The 18,875-nt window shown below is 41.0% G+C and overlaps 1 long non-coding RNA gene and 1 pseudogene across 1 annotated transcript in view; one reads left to right on the forward strand and one right to left on the reverse strand.

Moving 5' to 3' along the window:
* Nucleotides 1-10,440: 10,440 nt before the first annotated feature.
* Nucleotides 10,441-18,875, reverse strand: part of LOC117796979 — a 40,211-nt gene continuing 31,776 nt past the window's right edge. Inside the window, exons 3-4 of the long non-coding RNA XR_004621779.1 lie at nucleotides 15,422-15,559; nucleotides 10,441-10,755 (exon numbers count right to left, since the gene is read on the reverse strand). This is a non-coding gene — a long non-coding RNA (uncharacterized LOC117796979). The remainder of the gene's footprint in view (nucleotides 10,756-15,421; nucleotides 15,560-18,875) is intronic.
* Nucleotides 11,811-12,272, forward strand: LOC109488924 (annotated as a pseudogene).

The following is an 18,875-nucleotide window of genomic DNA, read 5'->3' on the forward strand; positions in this document are numbered from 1 at the left end:
AGGTGGGTGGGGGGATGGGCTAAATGGGGGATGGGCATTAAGGAGGGCACTTGATATAATAAGCACTGGGTGTTGTATGCAACTGGTGAATCACTAAATTTCATCCTTGAAACTAATAATACAATATATGTTAACTAAATTGAATTTAAATAAGGAATTTAAAAAAATCTTTCCATAGATCAAGCTTGCATTCTTGATTTTTTTTTTACATTTTATTAATTTATTAGGGAGAGAGAGCATGTGAGAGTGAGAGACAGAGACAGAGAGAGACAGAGCAGGAGCAGGGGCAGAGGGAGAGAGAGGGGGAGAAGCAGACTCCCCCCTAAGCAGGGAGCCTGATGCGGGGCTCAATCCCAAGACCCTGGGATCATGACCTGAGCTGAAGGCAGATGCTTAACAACTGAGCCACCCAGGCACCCCTACAGTTGATCATTTTTATACCACTTTTATAAGTATTCCTGTTCACATTCTACTTCAGCTTTGAATGCGGTTACCAAGTGTCTAACCCTTAAATTTCTGGATAGTATTGCCCTCTCTGGCCAAAGCAGCACTTTCCCTAGAAAGCCATACTCCAGCAATGACACTTGTGCCAAAGTGTATAGCATCTGTACAATATCATACAGGCCAGCTGTAAATATCTCAGAGAACAATCACTGTTCTTAAGTACTCTGAAATTTTTTCCATGTAAATTATTGTAAACCATTTCAATGACTGGGACAATGGAAGTCGATTTTGATTCTGCAGACGTGTTCTTTTCTATCCCAGTCCGAAAAGGACCAGAAACAGCTTGAATTCGCATGTAATAGACAACACTATACATTTACAGTTTTCCCTCTGCGTTATATTAGCTCTCCTTCTTTCTGTCACAATACAGCCCAAAGAGATCTAGATCATCTTGACAGCGCACGGAACATCCCGTTAATCTATGACTCTGGCAACACTGTGCTGATAACATCAGAGGCCTTGGTAAGACACGTGCTCCAGAGGCTGAGAGGCTTGCCGCATCTGTATCTGAAGGGATATTTTATCTTGTATCTTCTACTGTGAAGAAGGAAACACAGTGCCTTCTGGGCCTCTCTAGGTTCCAAAGGCAGCATATTACACAGCTAGAGGTAAGTCTTTGACCCATATACTGGGTGACACAAAAGGCTGCCAGGCTTGAGTGAGGCCTGGAGCAGGAAACAGGTCTGCATCAAGTCCACACTACGGTGCTAGCAACCCTGCCACGAGGCCACGGACTCCGTCAGACCCTATGGTGTCAAAGATACAGTGTGGCGTTCACAGCAAGTCCCAGTGAGAATCCCAGCACAGGCCATCCTCCCCAGGTAGTGTCTCTGAGCTGGTCCTCAAGCTGTGCCTTCAACAGCTTGTTCCGACACTCCCTCAGTCAGCAAGGCAGCTTCTGGGGGCGTGGTGTGTGATAGGGCCGTGATTGCAGACCCACTCCCACATTTCCTGTGCTGTAAAGTGAGCCCCAGTCCCTGGACTGATGCCACGTTACATGGGATCCCACACCAGTGAATGAAACACTTCGTAAGCCCTCATGGAGTGGTTCTGACTGAGGCTCAGAATGCAGAGAAAGGCAAACCCAGGCTCAGGAGATGTGTCTATTCCTGAGAATAAACTGCTGGGCCTTCCAGGATAAAAGGAACCCATTATACTCAACGTCTTCCCTAAGGTCTGTTGCTAGCAGCTGGACATTCATCAGTGGCAGTCTTGGTAAGTGGAAATCAGTAATGCTTGTTCCCTGCATAGTCTCTGTCCCCGCTACCATGGACACTTGATTCATGTGTCTATCATGCTAGTGATGAGATAGCCATTGACAGGGGCTGGCCATCAGTCAACTGACCAGGTCATTTTGTCTACTTGGTTGTTTACTGCCTCTTCTGTAGATGCTCTCTGAGAGATGTTAACATTTGAGAGGTTTCATGCCTACTCCTGTATTTCTATTCATATGCCCCTATGCCAGACCTCCTTGTCTGCAGCCTTCCAATCTCCTTTTTCCTTCCAGAACCCTGGTCAACTGGCCAGGCCATCTGCCACTGCCCATGAGTTTTCATATATATTCTAACCTCAGGCTACATCTCTCCCGCACAAAGTATACCACTCAAAGCTCTATCCACTGGGAGGACTCTCCCTTGCCATTGTCTTTTAAGGCTCTATCCACTGGGAGGACTCTCCCCTGCCATTGTCTTTTAAGGCTGCTGAGAAGGCTGCTGAGAAGGCTGTAGAAAAGATACCGTTCATTTTTAGCTTGCACTCACATGTAGGGTGGACCCATCTGCCAAACAAAATTGACTTTTTTCATTTTTGGTTGGTCATGCAGAATGGCCATACAGCCATGAGTGTGAGCTCTGGAGGGTCACTGGGGTAACTGGTGGAGGGACCATGGCGGGGGAGAGGGGGTATCTGGGATCCTGCTCATGCAGCTTACTTGTACCCTCTGGTCCTGCCTATTCTCAATTCTGGATGTAGCACCTTCATTTTATGATGGATTGCTCCTAGGACCCCCTTATTTATGACTTGGTTGATCCACTCCAGTTCATGATGAGAAGTTTTACTGCATGATCACTTGGTAACCAATTGACAGGCCTACCTTCTATCTTGACCAGAGCTTTACAGAATGGCAGGAGTCATTTTTCAAAGGCATATGATTCTCTACAGCAGATAGCATGACCTTGCTCACCATTCCCGAGGCCCTGAATCATGATCCCCCACTGGCACTTGCCACAAATCTACACAGCATTCTTTCCTACCATTGAGAGCAACACCGTGGGGTCTGCAGGCTCACATGGCCTGAGGGATCACCCTGGACCTGAGACACAGAGCTCTCCTGCACAAGATCCCACAGAAACCTGGCAGTCCTACACATCACTGAGTATAAGAACGGCAGCAGCAACAAAAAATATATATGCCTTCAAGTTTTCATCTATTTTTGATAAACATGACAGTGAAGGTGGTTGAAACCTGGAGGACCCAGCAGAAATACTTCAATTTGCATGTAGGGACCCAGCCCGGGTAAATAAAAGCTAGAGAACACAACCCTAAAACCATCTAGGATTGTTTCTTCCTGAGGCATGCAAATATCTAACTTTCTAGTTGATCAGCCAGGCATGAGAGTTCTATCTTGAAAACAAAAAAGTACATCCTGTTGTCCTCATGTCTTGATCTCAAATGGGTTCTTGCTAGCTATTAATACATTGCATTTTTTTAAGCAGAGGAAGTGGTTAGGGCAAATTATTTTCTCAAAGGCTTAGAATGGTACAATGCTCCATTTCCCCCCACCACACACTCAGAAAAGATATCCAAGTATCTATCTGGCTGGAATTCAAAAAGTTTTCATTGACTCAAGTCTAGCAGAAGGGTCCCGGTAATAATACAGTGTCCTAAGCGTCCCAATTTTCTACTATACATAAAAGCTTAGTACTTACTTGTGATTATTTTAGGGGAATCCACTTTGGAAAGTATTCAGAAAAGTTCAAGCTTGGCTAGTGCCATTTTCCTGTTCCATGTCCTTTAGCATAAGATTCAAATTCACCATATGATTTTCACGAGATAAATAATACTTCTAGCTACCATGTATCAGTGTTTATTATTTATTACTATAATATTATGCTAAGTATAATCATATTTTTTACTAGAAAAATCTAGCAAAGTAAGGTTGTGTGAGGGGTCTACAAGGCCACTCCCAGTCTTAATGATTTGCTAGGGAATGATTTACATGAGACTCAGCATATTGTCACACTCATGGCTATAATTTATAACAGTAAGTAGCTATAAAGACAAATCAGCTTCGGGAAAAGTTGTGTAGGGTGGAGTTTAGAGAAAACCATGAGCTTTCAAGAGTCTTCTGGTACAGTCACACAGGACATGTGTAATTTCTCCAGTAATGAGTTGGGACAATGCAAGTAAGATGTCGTCTAGCAGAGAAAGCTCACTGGGAGACTACGTGCCCAAGATTTTTATGGGGGGCTGCTCAGACAGGCACTCTGTGCTTAGCATGTCTTAGATTCCAGACTCCCTGAAGGAAATCAGGTGTTTGGCATAAACCATATCACTTGCACAATTTCAGCACAGTAAGCAACTCTTTTTTTTTTTTTTAAGATTTTATTTATTTATTTGACGGAAAGAGAGAGACAGCCAGCGAGAGGGAACACAAGCAGGGGGAGTGGGAGAGGAAGAAGCAGGCTCCCAGCGGAGGAGCCTGAATGCGGGGCTCGATCCCAGGATCACACCCTGGGATCACACCCTGGGATCACACCCTGAGCTGAAGGCAGACGCTTAATGACTGATCCATCCAGGCGCCTCACAGTAAGCAACTCTTAATGAGACAATGGTGGGAACCCTTCCCAAATCCAAATTGCCAACCAAGGGCCAACCTTGCAAGCAGGGCTTTCAAAGGATGGCAATCTCAGGACTGCTATGTCTGCCTATGCTACATCTTTTAACCCTTTTCTGCATACAGGCATTATTAACCTTCTTAAAATATATTTTACATTTTTGCATTTTATATTTTTCGATCCATTCTACTTATGTTACATATTTATTTAAAATATTTATATTATATTTTTAAGGTGCCGGTGGCTCAATTGGTTAAGCATCTGCCTTTGGCTCAGGTCATGATCCCAGGGTCCTGGGATCGAGCCCTGCATCGGGCTCCCTGCTCAGCAGGGATCTTGCTTCTCCCTCTCCCTCTGCTGCTTCCCCTGCTTGCGCTCTGTGTGTGTGTGAGTGTGTCAAATAAATAAATAAAATCTTAAAAAAAATAACAAGAAAAGAAACTCAAATAGGCTGATATCTTGCTCAAGACCATACAGGTCATATATGGCAAAGCCAGTATCTGAACCACAGTATATGCGGTTTACTACTACGTTGTAATGTCTCAAATCATAGCATCTAACATACGTAAAATAGGTTTCATTTTGAGATTATCTTACATACATGCCAATCTTCTATGAATAAATTCTTCCACTGATACAATTATAGCTGCTATCAGTCTACAGACAGAAGGAAGAAAAGGAAGAGGTGTTAGTCTCAGTATTTCTCATTTCTAAAAGATGTGTGAGGACTTTTGCTTTCCAGGACTGCATCTAAGAAGCTGAGAAGTCACCACCCCATCCTAACAAAAAGTAAAAAGCTGAATAAACTGAAAAATCAACAATTCTTTTTTGATTCCTTAGAGAAGGGAAGTCACTGGGCAAACTGCTACCACCGTCCCCCCCGCCAACCCGAACTGGAGAGACTGACAGGTAGATACAGAGAATTTACCAAAGCAGCAACCTCCAGCGTCAGGGTAGGAAAAGCTGAACTGTCATTGGTGAACTACTGGAGGCTCAGTGTGGACAAGTTCAAGAGATACAAACTTCAGGAACTCAGTTATCAGGAGGACCCCATCCTTCTTGTTTCACGTCCTGGAGCTCTACCACTTTCTCCCCTGGGCGGGGGGGGGGGTAGTGGAATAAGGAATTATTCTGAAATACATCAGATCAGGGCACCTGACTGGCTCAGTCAGGAGAGCACGCGACTCTGGATCTCAGGGTTGTAGGTTTAAGCCCTACCTTCAGTACTTAAAAATAAAACCTAAAAGGGGGCGTCTGGGTGGCTCAGTCAGTTGAGTGTCCAACTCTTGATTTCGGCTCAGGTCATGATCTCAGGCTCGTGAGATCGAGCCCCGCTACCAGCTCTCTGCTAAGTGGGAAATCTGCTTGAGATTCTCTCCCTCTCTCTCTGCTCCTTCCCGCACTCATGCTCTCTCTCTCAAATAAATCTTAAAAAAAAAAAAAACCTAAAAAAATAGAAATATATCAGATCATTTCCTTGTTAACAAGGTCTGCCCTCAGAGGAAACTCTTTTTTTTTTTTTAAAGATTTCATTTATTTATTTGACAGAGAGGGAGAGACGGCCAATGAGAGAGGGAACACAAGCAGGGGGAGTGGGAGAGGAAGAAGCAGGCTTTCTGCTGAGCAGGGAGCCCAATGCGGGGCTCCATCCCAGGACCCCAGGATCATGCCCTGAGTCGAAGACAGATGCTTAAGGACTGAGCCACCCAGGCACCCCTCAGGGGAAACTCTTTGACCAGAACCTAACCTGCAGGGGTTTTTCAGAGCCCAAGAGGTTGGGGAAAGGGAAATATCCAACCCCACCTAGCTTTCCAAATGGGAGAAAAGAAATCCCCAGCTCCAGCCCAGTCTAGCCATCCTATCCCACCTGAGGAGAGGAGGAAAAGAAGAGAAGCACCTGGAAAGCTCACAGTCCACAGGCACAGGCTCATCAAGAGACTGAGACCTAATCACAGCACCTTCCCCACCTCACCATTCAAGTAGGTGGATGGGACCAACACAAGAAAAACAGACTCAAATACAGAGAACAAACTGGTGGTTGCCGGCATGGAGGCGGATGAGGGCATGGGTGACTAGGGAAAAGGCATTAAGAGGTACAAACTTCCAGTTATAAAATAAACAAGTCGTGGAGATGAAGAGTACAGCGTAGGGAATATAGTCAATACCATTGGTCAAAACAAATGAAGAAATAACGTGTGTATTTCTGAGCCTTTTAACCCAAAAATGAGGCCACCCACGAAAGACGCTTATCCCCCCTTTACCGTACTAAAGCACAAATACAAAGAGATAAAAGCATTGTATAAAAATAATAATGAATCAATCTATTCTTATCCACTTCTGCAGTGCAGAGAACCTACTTTGTAGCAGTGTAAACCCTGGCTTTTGGCTCTGCAAGCTCCTTGCATTTGATTTGCAAAGCAGAAAAGGATCCTCTTATGGGTCGTTATTTATATATCAGCACAACAAATACTCTGATCAACTGCCCAATCCTAACAAAATGAGGGACCATTCATGATTCATCTCAGCCGCACATGTTTCCTATCAAATCATAGAAGCTTTATATAAATGAATCAGGTTTAGGCTTAAGGCAGGAAGTCAGTGGTTACTTCAATCACCCCTTGGCCCATCTGTCGTTCCTTTCTCTCCCTAAACAATGCTTTTATGACCCAAATGCCACTCTCAGCCTTGGTGAAAATTTCAGCTCCACAATTTGCAAATGAAGTGAGCTTGAGCTAACTACTCTGACTTTCTGAATCTCCATTTTTCTCATCTGTAAAATGGGGATAAGAGTAACAGTTTTCTCATGAAATGACTATAAGGATTTCATGATATAATGCATGTAAAGCTCTTGGCACAATGCCTGGCATTAAAAAAATACTTAGTTAATTTTATTTGTTTCTCACTGTAATCACAAGGGCCATTAATGATTATCAGCAATCTTTTTTGACATCTATGCAATCTATTAGAATAAACATCTCTCTCTCTCCCCTTCCTCTCTCTGTCCCTTATTTTTTTACCGGTAGCATTTATGTAATGTTAGCATTATTCTTATCTACGGGGGCTGGATATTAGAAAAGTCATGGAAAGATCCAAATGGGACCTTTGGTGCCAAATGTTGGGAGTGATGGGATTCATCTGGGAATTTTCCAGTGCTCGTGAGCGAGAGCAGAATGTCACAAGATGCCAAGACAGCAGGAAAGTGAGCACCAGTGCAGACCTGGAGATAACTTTGTAACTAGGAATGGAGGCTGCATTTGCTGGCACTTTCTTGTAATCTTTCCTGATAAACTTCTGCTTATTTGGCTTGTGGGTTGCTAAGGTGACGGGATGACAGGAGGGAATTGTGCAACAGATGGTCCTAATATATTTAAACTTGACTAAGGTTTATTCCTTCGAGATAAAGCTGTAACAGTAACCCAGCTGCCAAGATGCCAGTGAGCATCATGAGCTTAGACTGGCTTATCTTTCCTACATTTCCTTGTGACCCAGAAAGCCACCACTTGGGCCCAGCAGTAGTAGGGTTTGGGGAGGAGTGGGGAGTGCTGATAGCAGTAAGAGTTTGCTTATTAAAGGATCTGGTTTTTATTGTAATAAGAATTTCACAATTTATTCTAGTATCAAATCATTATGTTGTACACCTGAAATTAATATGTTATATGCCAAATTATACCTCAATAATAAGAAGAAAGCCCCTCCCTCAAAAAGACCTAGAACATTACACCGTAAGTTGGAAAAAAAAAAAAAAAAAGCTTGAGATTTGGAGTCACAAATATTTGGAGTTCAAAGCCTGCTTCCACCACCAGAGCTCTGTGTCCTTGGATGTGTTCATTGACCTCTGGAACCTTAGAAAACAGGACAACGCATTTGTTTTTGCTACTTTTGGACTGTTATAGGAATCAAATGAAGGGTGCCCGGCTGGCTCAGTTGGTGGAGTATGTGACTCCTGACCTCAGGGTTATAAGTTTGAGCCCCACATAGGATGTAGAGATGACTTTAAAAAAAAAAAATCGAAGAGTCAAATGGATTAACAATTGTGGAAACGTGTAATAAAATGCCACACATCATAACAATATTATGGTATTACCTAATTACTGCTTTGGAGTGAGGCTTCATACAACCTTTTCAGAGAAAGGTGCTGCTTCCTGCCTCCCAGAATGAGCTGCATGAACTGAATTAGAAGGTGACACTCCCCAATAATCCAGCAATTTAATGAGCATCCCAAATAAAATCTCTGGAAAAGGGGACAACTGGCTGGCTCATTTGGTAGAGCACCATGACGCTTGATTTTGGGTTCACGAGTTGTAGCCCCATGTTGGGTATAGGGTTCACTTAAAAAAAAAACAAAAACAAGTGGGGCGCCTGGGTGGCACAGCGGTTAAGCGTCTGCCTTCGGCTCAGGGCGTGATCCCAGCGTTATGGGATCAAGTCCCACATCAGGCTCCTCTGCTATGAGCCTGCTTCTTCCTCTCCCACTCCCCCTGCTTGTGTTCCCTCTCTCGCTGGCTGTCTCTATCTCTGTCGAATAAATAAATAAAATCTTTAAAAAAAAAAAAAAAAACAAGGGGCACCTGGGTGGCTCGGTCAGTTAATCGTCTGCCTTCTGCTCTGGTCATGATCCCAGGGTCCTGGGATTGAGCCCCGAATGGGGTTCCCTGCTCAGCGGGCAGTCTGCTTCTTCCTCTGGCTGCCCCTCCCCCCGGCTTGTGTATGCTCTCTACCCGCCCCCCCCCCCGTGTCAAATAAATAAATAACATCTTATAAACAAAACAAAACAAAGAAAAAAACTCTGGAAAAGTACTACATTCAACATAATTTTTTTAAACCTGTTAATTGCCTTCTCTCCTAAGTTCCTCAATAGGAAACACTACACGTAAAACAAAATTAAAACTGTAGAGTTAGAAGTTCACCCTATGTTTTGGGGCGCCTGGGTGGCACAGCGGTTAGGCGTCTGCCTTCGGCTCAGGGCGTGATCCTGACGTTATGGAATCGAGCCCCACATCAGGCTCTCCCACTATGAGCCTGCTTCTTCCTCTCCCACTCCCCTGCTTGTGTTCCCTCTCTCGCTGACTGTCTCTATCTCTGTCGAATAAATAAATAAAATCTTAAAAAAAAAAAAAAAAAGTTCGCCCTATGTTTCAAATGACAAGCCTGGTCATTTATTTATTAAAAAACAGAAATAGAGATTGGCAGTAGTACAGGCCCCTTCAGACCTTACCTAAGTAGAAAGAATCAAGCGATAGAATTTAGTGACACTTCAACAATATTATCTAGAGGAATAATAGACCACTTTGGCTTATCTCTCTGAAAGATGCCATTAGCAAGTATGAGTAAGGTTGCTCAATATTTTTCAGGTTGATTTGTCAACCTAATAAAAGGTTTGCCTCAGTTTCCTTGTAATAAGCATCATGAATTGTTACCAGGCAAAGGTCAAGGTTTCTGTACTCAGGGTTACAATTTTTAACAATGTGACTCTAGCTTCGAGAAGATTTTTTAAGTAAGGAAATTAAGACAGAGAGCTTTTCACTTTTATTTATATGATTAATTTTTGTCTTTGAATATTCTATCATGTGACATACATAAATGTTGTAAGGGCTTGAATTTACCTAAGCCCATTAATAACAGCAGAGCAAATCAAATTTCAACACATGTGAAGGTCATAGTTGCATAAGATCTTTTTTTTTTAAACATATGATATGCTTAGATTTTCTGTTCTGTCTTCAAAGTTGCCACATCCTTTGTAAAGAACATGAACAAAATATAAAGGTATATTTCCAACACTGCAGGGTATTTTTCACTTCACTGAACTTACTACATAGATTCATGCAGAACATTCTAAAATTATTAGATAAGATTTAATCTGTTTTTAATTGGCTATTTTTCATTGAAAAGAAAATTTTTTTTCATCATATGCTGTATTCTACAAGGTTTGCAATAACATTTTCAAAAGAATTTTCCTTTAAGTATGAATAGTCTTTTTTCTTCTTAGTTACGCAATAAGTGGAACTATGCAAAAGAAGCTATTGGTTTAAAAATACATGGCAATATAAAAGGCTTTTGTTTTCCCTTGCTTTGAGGAAATTCAATAAAGTGGTGTAGCAAGGTTGGCAGGGGTGCTCCTAGAGAGAAAAGGAGGCCCCCTTGCCCCACTTTCAAGTGTTTGAAACTGAACTTGTATTCTAGGCCATCTCCCATGTGTGGCGGTTGGGTCCTTGAATTAGAATAGTTTGCATAGGCAAAGAGAGCCACCTTTTTATTTTATTTTTTTTAAAGGAAGTGTTTCGTAATATATATGGGAAATAAAAATAAGGTGGAAGCAATTTGTACCGCACTATGATGTCAGGCTGCCTGTGCCAGATTCTTCATGTCCCAAAACACAGTTGTCCTCGGTGGTTGGATGCGGGACACTTTCAGGCCTCTGTTGGCAATGACACCATGAAAGGAACGTACAAAGTGAGTATGGTTATTTGGATGCAGTCTCTGTTAATAAACACATGAAGATTACCTCTGAACATCTGGTTCACTGTCAAATGACTCATCATTTTTGCTATCGTGCTAATACATGTCTACATCAGCACAAAGGAAGTAGAAAATCATCATGATTAAGAAGAACAGAATATGGAAGTTTAATTTTAAAAAATAGAAAGTGGCATCTATTTTTTTGTATGCAAAGGATTTGGGGTCATTATGATGAGGGATAGAAGCAGAAAAATGTTCACCTTTAGCCCAGAAAGCTGACCTATAGCCTGCATAGTTCCCATGACGATCAAATACCTCTGGTTGCTAAATTTTTTAAGGGACTCATGACTGCCTGTATATCTTACCAATATTTAATATAAAACTGAATGATAAGCACCAGAGAAATCTTGCAAAAGTAGTTTTACAAGTAGAAGTTCGAAGAAGACATTTATGATCTAATATTCCCTGCACGTCGCCTTGCCCTTGACCACTAAGCGTATCACCTCCAGCTTCACACAGGGCAAGGGCAGCTCCTTCTTCCTTCAAGTAGCTCTTTCTATCCTCCTGCTACTTAAATAAACCTACTAAGTTGCAGCATACAATGTCTCAAGAACTCTTTCTTGCCAGCTATGATCCCCAACCCTGCAATAACTGTATCTAAACTTGTAGCATCACCCAAGTTACTCTGTTAATAATTGGAAGTTCAGAAGCTGATGTGTGTAAGTGATCATTCACAACTCTTGCCAAAGGGGAAGAATGAAATCAACACAGTTGAGTATTTAATAATGTGAGATAAGTCAGGTGACTTTTTTCTCTGAAAAAGTTATCAGGGTTTCCTACTGCCCCATTATCATCAGAGTTAATTGGTCTAGCAGGTGTACTAACATACATCATTAGTATCTTCTAAAACAAACAAACAAACAACAACAACAACAACAAAACCCCAACAGTTGTCAACTAACAGAACATCACAAGAATGGAGAGCGCTCTTTTAAACATGTGAAGACAATTAACATGGATGAATATGTAGAATTTCCCATCATTTGTCCTGAAAGCTACCATTCGTCAGGGTGGAGTAACTTTTTAAAGCATATTGATATAGATCCTAAAATGCTCATATCCTTGATGGGAATGCTCCAGATTTACAAACAGAATATGATGCATTTGAAAAGAAAATAAAAGAAGCTGGCACAGAAGACCTATTTGTTGGAGGTAATGATTCTCGTAATAGGCCCACACAAGTCATTTGCCCTCTACACAGCAATGGAAGGAGTCACCCATGTGTGGACCATGTCACCTTTCCAGCATCATCTCTGAACTACATTTGTACATGATGAAGATGTTACTTTAGAACTAAGAGTTACTACTGTAAACGGCTTGAAGGTTTAACGTATGTGCATAATAAACTTACAGGTCCACTATAGGGTGTGGCAGTAGGAAATTGAAGGAGATTGGAGCAAATTCTGCTTGAATGAACAAAATACTTTTTCTAAGAAATAGATGAGGGGCGCCTGGGTGGCACAGCGGTTGAGCGTCTGCCTTCAGCTCAGGGCGTGATCCCGGCGTTATGGGATCGAGCCCCACATCAGGCTCCTCTGCTATGAGCCTGCTTCTTCCTCTCCCACTCCCCTGCTTGTGTTCCCTCTCTCGCTGGCTGTCTCTATCTCTGTCAAATAAATAAATAAAATCTTTAAAAAAAAAAAAAGAAATAGATGAATTTCAGTTTTGCAATATAATGGAATATGGGGAATTTTTAAGAATACCATTAAAAAATTTTTTTTTAAATTCATTTGGGACAGAGAGATACACAGAGAGAGAGAGAGAGAGAGCATGAGCAGGGGGGAGCTGCAGAGGGAGAGGGAGAAGCAGACTCCCTGCTGAGTGGGGAGCCTGACTCAGGGGCTCAATTCCCAGACCCTGCGATCATGACCTGAGCTGAAGGCAGACGCTTAACTGACTGAACCATCCAGTTGGCCCTCATTGCAAACTTTAATTTTCAAAAAATATCTTTCTATTTTATCTGAATTATACACAAGTCTTTCTGCACACGACTGCCTTAGTCATCTTCTTACAGTGCCATCTGGACATCAGAAGTCCTGCTATATACTGTTGGTAAAGGAATTTTAAGAGAAGACAGTGCCAAAACGTGCAGTTTATGTCCTTTTGAAAAATATATAGAGTGCATATTTTTGTTGCACCTTCTTCTTTAGCACCTTTTCAAGAAACGTGCTTTTGGCAGCAGCTTTCTGCCCAAGGGTCCTGTCCCCATGCTTTAATAACATCACCTTTTTTGCACTCCCCCCCAAAAAATGTGCTTTTATTTTTATTTAATGAGTTAGGTTCAGGCCCTTAATATAAACATCTTGGCTATTATGAGCTTCATACCAATAGCACACTAAGGAAATTCTTTTGAAGAGAATTTTCTCATTATTGTTTAATATCCTAAATGATTAAACTTATTCCTTATATATAAAAAAGTCTAAAAGGATAATATGACAGAGTATATATAAAAGGAATCACTGTAAACTATTTTAGATTGCCATAGCAACTTGAATCTTAAATTACAAATGAAAGTACATTATTTTCTACCTTTAATTCAAATAAATCTCATATAAACAAAAAGCTAGCTGGAAAATCTTAGTGTGCTATAGAAGCGTATTCTCCATTTCCTTTTCGGAAATGCTCCACTCTGCCGCTAGAGGGCACCATGTGCATACTGGGCAGAGACCGAGCCAAAATTTAAGTACATCTGCCTCTTCTCAATTTTTTTCCCTGAAGGAATAACCCAGCCAGTGTGGGTATGAGTGGAGATCAAAGCTAGGGGGTAGGTTGCTACAGCATTTCTGTGCAACTTCAAACTTTTTTTTTTTTTAATTTTATTTATTTATTTGACAGAGATAGAGACAGCCAGCGAGAGAGGGAACACAAGCAGGGGGAGGGGGAGAGGAAGAAAGCAGGCTCATAGCGGAGGAGCCTGATGTGGGTCGATCCCATAATGCCGGGATCACGCCCTGAGCCGAAGGCAGACGCTCAACCGCTGTGCCACCCAGGCGCCCCCAGACTTTTTTTTTTTTTAGGGAGCGAGGAGGCCAGAGGGGCAGAAGAAGAGGGAGAGAGAGAATCTTAAGCAGGCTCCATGCCCAGCGTGAAACTGAGGTGGGACTTGATCTCACAACCCTGTGGTCATGACCTGAACCAAAGCAAGAGTCAGAAGCTTAACGGACTGAGACACCCAGACGCCCCAACTTCAAACTTTTTTTATGATGTCCCTAGTCATTTCAGCCCCCAGAAAAGCCTGAGTTCAGCCTTGATTCAGCTGGGAACACAGAGTGTAATTCTGATTGAAAGATTGTTTTTAGAGGTTGTCCATATTGCTGGCAATATGGACAAAGAGTTAAGAATTGAGGAGGGTTCTTTGTGTTTGAGACAGTCCACTGCAACAAAAATCAGACCAAGCCTGGAAGTCAGAAGACCTTTTTCTATTCTCAGTTATACCAATTTCTGAGTAACTTTGTACGCATTAAGAGGGGGAACCAAGTTCCATATACAAATATTTGGCTTGAAAGAATAGATTCATACTTTTAACACATAGGATGTTTAAAGATTTTACTCCAGGGATGTCTGGCCAGTTCAGAGGTAAAGCATCTGACTTGATCTCGGGTTCGTGAGTTCAAGCCCCACATTGGATGTCGATATTACTTAAAAAAAAAAAAAAAGTGAAAAAATTAAGCTGATATATATTATATTAACATTTATTTTTGATATATATTAATATTTTTAAAAACTTAATGTTAACATAATTCAAAGTAACCTAACTAATTTCATATCTAGCAAAGAACAGCAACGGCGGACATTATTGCAGAAATTTGCAACATTGTGCATATTTGTGCATATCTGATTCAATATTTATTTGAGACTCTCCTAAAAGCAGACCTGCAATGTCTCAAGATAAAAATGCCCAGCTTTCCAAAGGCAGAATTTTATATGGGGGAAAAATCTATACTGATGAATTGTTCAAAATATTAAAGAAAAATATATGGGAAGAAACTGATACATAATACAGGATTTCTTTTTCTGTTTTTTAATAACATTATGAATGATGCCTGCAGCTTAAGGAGCTCTCTCTAGCTCTTAAATCGAACCTGAAAACAACAGGACTAGGGTATGTCCAGGTACATCACATTGTCATGTCTGTAAGGAAGAAAAATCCTGCTCCAAAGAGCAATGAAGAGGTACACAGATCTTACCCCTGGGTCTCTTGAAAAGGCAGCAGAACATGGAATTTCATTGCATGACACAAAGCAAATCATCCTAAACATCTTCCTTAGCAAACACCCACCTTACCTTTCCTTCTCCCCAGTGTCAGCTGTTCGTTCTAATTTCTTCAGTCCTCCTTTTTATTTTTTTTTAAAGATTTTATTTATTTATTCGACAGAGATAGAGACAGCCAGTGAGAGAGGGAACACAAGCAGGGAGAGTGGGAGAGGAAGAAGCAGGCTCATAGTGGAAGAGCCTGATGTGGGGCTCGATCCCATAATGCCGGGATCACGCCCTGAGCCGAAGGCAGACGCTTAACTGCTGTGCCACCCAGGCGCCCCTTCAGTCCTCCTTTTTAAAACACTCACCATTCCAGCCTTCTTCTCAATTCTCTTGCTCCTCATTCTTGTCTTTGTTTGGGTGGTTCTTCGTGCCTGCCTCTGTAGTATACTCAGCTTTCTTCAGTGATAGATCTTTTCCATTTCCTCTTTCAACCGAAGATATCCCTTGGAAAGTAAAGGAAGAAGAAAGTCTGTATTTCTGGGGCGCCTGGGTGGCTCAGTCCTTAAGCACCTGCCTTTGGCTCAGGGCATGATCCCAGCATTCTGGGATCAAGTCCCGCATCAGGCTCCTCTGCTGGGAGCCTGCTTCTTCCTCTCCCACTCCCCCTACTTGTGTTCCCTCTCTCACTGGCTGTCTCTATCTCTGTCAAATAAATAAATAAATAAAATCTTTTTAAAAAAAGTCTGTATTTCTATGTACACCACATAAAAAGTGGTGGGAATATCATACTATCAAAAATGAGAAGGGAAAGAATAGGAGAGAAAGAAACTACCTCTTCTAAGAGATACTTTGTAAAATGATATTTGCTTTTGTTAGATTTGACATCAGCCAAATTTGACAGAATCTGGCCCAATCCCATTCTCAAAATCACAAATAGAATCACAAACTCTTTGACCTGGAAGGGATCAACAGGCCCAAATCCCACTTTTACAGATCAGAAGGCTGAGACCAAGAGAGGGGACTGAATTATCCAAAGTTCTCCCACTGGTCACAAGGCTGGGTTCAGAACCCAAATCCACTCACGCTGACCTCCTTTGTCCATTACAGCACACTGCTTTGAGCTTAGAGGGTTTTTTTGTTTTTGTTTTGTTTTGTTTTGTTTTTAGCATACATATTATATTGAGGTCTTCCTTCCAAGAAAAGCCAAAATCTTAAAACAGAAATAAAATCATCTTTCTTAGGATTTTCTTTCCCCATTGCAATTATAGAAATACTTTTCTGCCTATATGTAGAATAAACAATCAATATTAAAATATTATTGATTGCAAACATTTTAATCTAAATGATAAACTATAAACATTTCAGAAATATGGGGTGTCTGGGTGGCTCAGTCATTAAGCATCTGCCTTCGGCTCAGGGCGTGATCCCGGGGTACTGGGATCGAGCCCTACATTGGGCTCCCTCCTCTGCTTGAAGCCTGCTTCTTCCTCTCCCACTCCGCCTGCTGTGTATCCTCTCTTGCTGGCTGTCTCTGTGGCAAATAAATTAATAAAAACTTAAAAAAAAAAAAAGAAGAAAGAAATATAGTGTATATATTTTTATAAAAGAGATTTTTGTAAATATTGGAAAAACCATAGGTAGGTAATATTACACTTGTTTGTTTCTTTATTTATTTAAATTGGCTATATTTTATTTTATTTTGTTTTATTTTATTTTAAAGTAACCTCTATGCCCAAAGTGGGGCTTGAACTCACAACCCTGAGGTCAAGAGTCACATGTTCTACTGACTGAGCCAGCAAGGCACCTCTATACTTGCTTATTTTAAATTGAACACACCAGGGACACCTGGGTGGCACAGTTGGTTAGGCGTCTGGCTTTTAGTTTTGGCTCAGGTCCTGATTTCAGGGTCATGGGATTGAATCCCACATCAGGCTCAATGCTCAGCCTGAAGTTGGCTTGAGATTCTCTCCTTCCCTCTCCCTCTGCCATCCCCCCTGCTCATGATCTCTTTCTCTCTGCCTCTAAAATAATAAATAAATGAATAAATCTTTTTTTTAAAGGATGTAAAATAAAGCACAACTATAGAACTTTTTAAAAATTGAGATTTATCTTATCATCTCCATTTCTTTGATAGAAAACATAAGGAACTTTCTTTTTCTCCTTTACCACTGAAGGTTTTCTTCTCAGATCAAGTACAACCCTTCCTGAGACATACTAAATTCTGATTAGAATGCATTTTCCAGCTCACCTACAGGATCCAGGAATACAAGGATGAGTAAGCCATTCTCTTGAGCACCTCAGTTTAATAGAACAATCTAGCCATGCTCACTCCTAGTTGTTGAAACCATCCCACCAACCAGAATGCCATGTTCCTCACTATCACCTCTTTTTCAGATTTTTATTTTTAAGTAATGTCTACACCCAACATGGGGCTCGAGCTCACAACCCTGAGATCAAGAGTTGCATGCTCTACCAACTGAGTCAGCCAGATGCCCCTCTCACTGGCATCTTTTAAGTAATTCCACCAAAAATGTTTCACATTTTCTTTCCCAGAAGGTTACAAAAAACTACTCCAACAATACCTCTACTTTATGAAACACAAAATACATTTCCTTTTTATCGAAATATTGCTACAGAGAATTTATCTTGACTTTCCTAGTGGCATACCTAAGATACTCACAGAAATAAATAATTGTTGGAAATATTCTGTATTGTAACTGCAAAAGGCAAGATGACCACTTTTTTCTCTTAAAAAAAAACAAACATATATAAGGGTTATCTGCTCTGGGATGAGTATTATCATCTGCAAACAGAAAATGAATTTAAGATTGCAACATGGCTTTTTGTGTGATTAACAAGAAAACGAAAAGATTGTATACGCAAAAATAGCCCAAGTATGATTCTCTTTATCTGGGAACAAACCTGACAGTCTATGAGCTTTTGTAACCTTAGCTTGGTCTAAATTAAGGAAATGTGGGGTGCCTGGCTTTGCTCAGTTGGAAGAGAATGTGACTCTTGATCTCAGGGTTATGAGTTCGAGTCGTATGTTGGGTGTAGAGATTACTAAAAAAATAAATACATAAACTTTGAAAAAATTAATTAATTAAGGAAATGTACAGTGGGCAACCACCTACATTTAACTGTAATGGTAGACATTTTTCACTTAGCACATTTTCCACTTATCACATTATCAAAGATTTTAAAAGCAAACTCTCCATAGTAGCGAGGACACTGAGAAATCTGCCAGTGGTCTACATTTGTGGAAATGTAACCTGCTATAACCTTGCTCAAAGGCAATTTGGCAGTGGATATTAAAACTTTTAAACTAGAAACTAGCCATGACTTTGATTCACCAATTTTGCTTTTAGGATTTGGTTATGAAAGTAACCCGAGTTAGGCAAGAAGAAGGTTTATCATTCATTACTTCAAATAACAAAAAGCTGAAGAATGCTTAAATATCCAACAATAGGGGCATACGCATATGGCATATGCCCGGGATGGAATACAATGCAGCTGCTAAAAATATTGTTAAATAAGGTCTAGCGGTATACAAAATTGTTTATTATATATTTTAAGAAAGAAAGCACATATAAATACATGTAGGATCCATATTCGTATGTTTTAAAAGCTGCAAAGAGTATATAACAAAAACTTCCTGATGATTCCCCTGGAATGGTCATCGAATACATGGCATTATTTTCTTCTCTATATTTTTGTGTACTTTCTAAATTTTCTACAATAAACGTGTAGTGCTTTTGTAATTAAGAAAAAAATCCTGGGGCACCTAGCTGACTCAGTCTGCACAGCATGCGACTCTTG

Source organism: Ailuropoda melanoleuca, chromosome 17 (genome assembly GCF_002007445.2).
Source record: "Ailuropoda melanoleuca isolate Jingjing chromosome 17, ASM200744v2, whole genome shotgun sequence".
In the NCBI taxonomy this organism is placed as follows: Eukaryota; Metazoa; Chordata; class Mammalia; order Carnivora; family Ursidae; genus Ailuropoda; species Ailuropoda melanoleuca.